Source organism: Hyperoodon ampullatus (assembly GCF_949752795.1).
Source record: "Hyperoodon ampullatus genome assembly, chromosome: 3".
In the NCBI taxonomy this organism is placed as follows: domain Eukaryota; kingdom Metazoa; phylum Chordata; class Mammalia; order Artiodactyla; family Ziphiidae; genus Hyperoodon; species Hyperoodon ampullatus.
The window spans coordinates 105,080,149-105,084,913 of record NC_136916.1 but is presented as its reverse complement, the minus strand read 5'-3'; the positions used below and the strand labels follow the sequence as shown (position 1 = coordinate 105,084,913).

General features: G+C 46.6%; 1 gene segment (V, D, J or C); it reads right to left on the bottom strand.

Annotated features, from left to right (window-relative positions):
* Nucleotides 1-355: 355 nt before the first annotated feature.
* LOC307049605 (T cell receptor delta variable 2-like) lies at nt 356-866 on the bottom strand. The segment is given in 2 exons: nt 821-866; nt 356-678 (listed from the first exon to the last, which is right to left on the bottom strand).
* Between the last annotated feature and the right edge of the window lie 3,899 nt (nt 867-4,765).

Here is a 4,765-nt window from a genome sequence, read left to right as displayed (position 1 = left end):
ATCACCATAGTCATACTTTGGAAAGTGCCTCTTTATGTCGTATCCTAAGTACTTTAGGCTGTGTGGCCAAATCTTTTATGAAGCTCCAAGAAAACTGTTACGAGTGTACCGTAAATGCTACAATTTCTGACTCTGTCTCTGCTCTCTCCTGCCCTACACCGGGCCACACCCCACTGGGGGTTGCCTATCTGAGCACCACTGGAGTGCGTGGGCAGGCTGTGAGCCAGTGAACCTGAAGGAAAGGCATGAATGTCAGCCTTCTCTGGCTTCCATTTCTTAAACTATTTATTCAGGAAAAAGTCATGATCTTGTTGGAACTGCTGTTCCACGTAGATCTCCACGTTTTTTGAGCTGCTCAGAAGTGAACCCACAGCAGGGTGGTGGTCGAGGCACAGTAGTAAGATCCTTCATCTCTCTCTGACGCCTCCAGGATATTCAGCACAGCCTGGTTGTTTAAAGAATCAACTTCACCTTGGAAGTTGTCCTCGAAACCAGGGCCATATATGTCCCCTTCTTGGTATATGAAAGTCATTGTGTTACCCGGTGTTTTCCTGTACCAGAAGATATAGTAGTCACTGATGGAGTCTCCTTTCATGGAGCACCTGAGGGTGACAGATTCCCCCACAGACACACTCCTTGCTTGGTCTTGAGGCACCAACGTGACAGCTGACATGACTCCTAGAGAAAAGACACGAGAGGGGCTCAGGGAGGACTGGGGCTGAGATCATTGAGTAAGGGGTGCTGTGCTCAAGGGCCAGGCCCTGGCAGCCTTGATGCCTCGCTGAGTCTTGCTCTTTTGAGGTTGCAGTATCTGCCTTACCTTCCCAGAAGAGGGTGAGGTGGATGAGGTAGCAGACCCTCTGCATGGCTCCACTCAGGGACAGCTCTGCCTCCCAACTCGTCCTCTGCCTGGTCCCTCCTCAGAGTCAACACCTTCTCTGTGACGTGTTTGTGCCTGAGGAAACCAGCCCCTGTTGGCAGCTGTTCTGTTACCCAGAGAGGTTTTGTCAATCACAGGAAGCACGCAGAGCCTGCTGACTGTTAATGAGATGACAGTGCCCTTCAAGATCAATAATGTGGTCCAGATAAATAAGGCCAATTGAGAGGAGGTTAACACAGCTTATTTGATTGATCACAAGATTTTTGCTTCCCACCCTAGAAGTTAAGTTTGATATAGTTGCTTCATTTTCATGTTAGAGGTACATGTTGTATGCACTGTGGTGATGTTAAGGGTTAATACCCAGAAGAATTATTGACTTTTACAGCCATAATCAAAAGAACCATCAAAAGAGGAGGACGATAGTGTGTGCACAAGGACTGTGGGTGTTGTAATGATTGTTGTGTTTACTCCAAACTCCCTCCAGGCAAAGTTGGATAAGGGTGATTCACCCAAGTATTAAAGAGCAATCCAATGCAACACGCTCCAAATTTAATGCAGTTTCCTAATCTTTATTGAGCTCATCTATCTTCTTTTCTGTAAGGTTCTTAGGTCACTTATGTTGAATTACACAAAGTAAAGTGTTCTAAAAAACTTAGAAACCACAACTACCTCCCAGTTTATGACAGCCTAAATTTAGATGTACTTCAAAAGAGAGGCGTATTTGAATTCTTGGGACCCGCACGTTTGGGTTTCAAGGCCAATAATCTATGAAATATTGAAATTAAACAGGTAAATTAATAATGGAAACTAGAAGGTGCAGCTGAAGCGGGGAAGAGGGTCACCTGGTAAGCAAAGAGGCGTTCAATATCTGAGGATGGGTGCAGGACCTAAATTCCAAGGCTAGTGGAGCAGACACCCACCTGAGCTTTCTTGTTTTCCCCAGTGTGACTGGGACCAGACTGGCCTGAGGATTCAGATAGAAGCAAGCTCAAGTTAGCTTGACCTCATGGTAGTTGCTCTCCTTACCCTAATCATCTCATTTACCCAACTGCCTATCTCACCCACCATTTCTAGAGGACCATTAGCAAGTACTCAAGGTGGTCACGTTCTCTGGTATTACAAAGTGCACTATCTGTACCTGTAGAATACAATGGTGCCTGTTCTCTATAGTTTGTTCAAAGCTGCCAAGGGCAAGTTTTCTGGGCTTACTTGATCTTTTTATATCAGGTTGCTTGCCTATTGGCAAATCCTATAAATCTAGTCATTTTTACTATGCACCAGACCTTGGGGATTCACTGATGAATGACAGATATGGTCTTTTCTCTCATGGAGTTTAGTTTCGAGCATGAGAGCCAGTCATCACTTAATAATTTGCATAATGAGTTTCTCCAGTGCTACAGAGTGACAAGTACTCTACAGAAGCAGAATTAAGATAGCATGTTACGGGGCCAGGATCTGGTCAGGAGGTCAGGGAAGTCTTCCCTGAAGAAGTGACTTTGCAGTTGAGACTTAAAAGCTGAAGTTACCCAGGTGTGCTGGATAGTGTCTGTCCCCCCAGATCACTCTATTTCCTCCTCTAGGAGGCTGATCTCAATGGACAGCATCCACCTGGTTCCCTTGCTCTCTGGCATCCTGTTCAGTTTGGCCAATGGGAGGCACCATCAGGAGATTGGAGAGAAGGAGGAGGATGAGGTGGGGTGTTCTTACCCCAGATTCCTTCCTGCTAGGCTGTGCCTTGGCTGTGGCTGCTTTCCTCTGCCAGAGGTTGCAGGTTTTGGTAAAGACTCCTGTACTTCATGCTTCAGGCCCAGGGTGGCAGCGATCCTCCTGTTGCCAGACTTAGGGTGTTTCACCGTCTTTTTTTGGTTTCCCATAACCCAGCTGTATTAGTTTCCTATGGCTGCCTTAACAAAGTACCACAAACTGGATGGCTTAAAACAACAGAGACTTGCTGTCTCACAGTTCTGGGGGTTAGAAGTCTGAAATCAAGGTGTCAGCAGGGCCACGCCCTCTCCGAAAACTTTAGGCAGATCTTTCCTTGCCTCTTCCTAGCGGCTGGTGGTTTGCTGGCAGTCCTTGGTGTTTTTTGTTTTTTTTTTGCGGTACGTGGGCCTCTCACTGTTGTGGCCTCTCCCGTCGCGGAGCACAGGCTCCGGACGTGCAGGCTCAGCGGCCATGGCTCACGGGCCCAGCCGCTCTGCGGCATGTGGGATCTTCCCGGACCGGGGCACGAACCCTTGTCCTCTGCACCGGCAGGCGGACTCTCAACCACTGCGCCACCAGGGAAGCCCCCTTGGTGTTCTTTAGCTTGGGTTGCCTTTCCTGTCACATGGTGTTCTCCCAGTGTCTTTGTCTTTACACTGCTTTCTTCTTACAAAGACATCAGTCATGTTGGCTTAGGGGCCCACCCTACTCCGGTCTGACCTCATCTTAACTAATTACATCAATCTTAACTAATTACAGCAATTGCAATGATGCTATTTCCATATGAGGTCACTTTCTGAGGTACTGGGGGTTAGGGCTTGAACATATCTTTTTTTGAGGAACACAGTTCAGTCTATAACACCTGCCCACACCTTTGCAAATGTCCTTTTCATTAGATTCTTTCTGATCACCCTTTTGACAGTGCCCTCTGTCCACTGCTGGGACTCTGCTTGATACACCAAGTATCGGGGGCATGTGTAGGGAAAGAACATTCTATATAAGAAACGAGGACGTATTAAAAAAAAAGCCCCGAGGCAGGAGGAAGTGCTGTAGGCTTAAAGCTGCATTCACATCAAAAGAACAGTTAGCAGGGCTCAAATAACCCTGTCTTCTTAGATAATTATTTTTGAATTCTCCCAAATTATTCAGGAAGTCATTCTGAAAAATTCCAAGACTGTGCTTACATTTATGACTGTGATTTGTATCTGCCACAGGTTAGATGTAATTTTAAGAGTTTTTGGCTAATGAACAAAAACAACCTTCCTCTAGGCCTGATGAGGAGAGAGTCCATATGAACAATAAATCAAAGCAGAGGTGGAAGACAGTAGTGGGGATGGAGCAGGTGATGATTTGGTTTGGTGGTAGCTGGGGCAGGTTGTGGCTAGGAGACATGCTCTACTGGTCAGGGAGGGTCGGGACCTGCTGCAGAAGCTTGGCCCAGGCCTGTGGCAGGAGAAAGATGGAACTCGAACACAAGCATAGCCTATGTGGGGTGCCCAGGTGGAAGGTAGAAAAGTGTTCCTGGGCCCTGCCCTTGGACTCCCTCTTTCTTAGGCTCTGCGCAGATTGTGTTCCCTGTGCTCATTCTTTCTGTGTCCAGGTCAGCAATTAGGCCACAGCTTCCCAGGTCCTGGGAGATGTCTTTCCCTTCATGTGACTTCTCGGGAGAGTTAATGTTTCTTTACAGCCTGTGAGGGATAAATGAAATTATATTTGCGAACACTTGGCTCATTGCTTGGCCATTTGTTAGTTTCCTTCTTTTTTGACATCGTTACATAAAAATCAGGACACCTGAGACTTGGACAGTTAGTAGGAGAGACAAGAGTGCTTTGGAGGGGGCTTTATCCATCCTTTTCCATAATCCCCGTCAGCCTCCCATTCTTTGACATCTTTCCCAATTTTATGTGCTATGAAAATACTGCCTCAAGGCAAGTCCCTGAGGCATCTTTCAACCAGATTGCAGCCCCTTAGCCCCTCCTTTGTAGAAATTCTGGAGTTGCCTTTGTATGCTTTACAATGTATAAGTACAGCCTCACAATTGTTGTTTGGTCTGTCTTTATCTCCTGTGTAATCCCCTCAAAGCACCCATTGAACCCATAAAGGTCCTCAAAAGTGCTGACTGAAGTGAAATGATTTCTTCTGCCCAAGAAGACTTGAAAGTGAGTTGCTGTCTACAACACC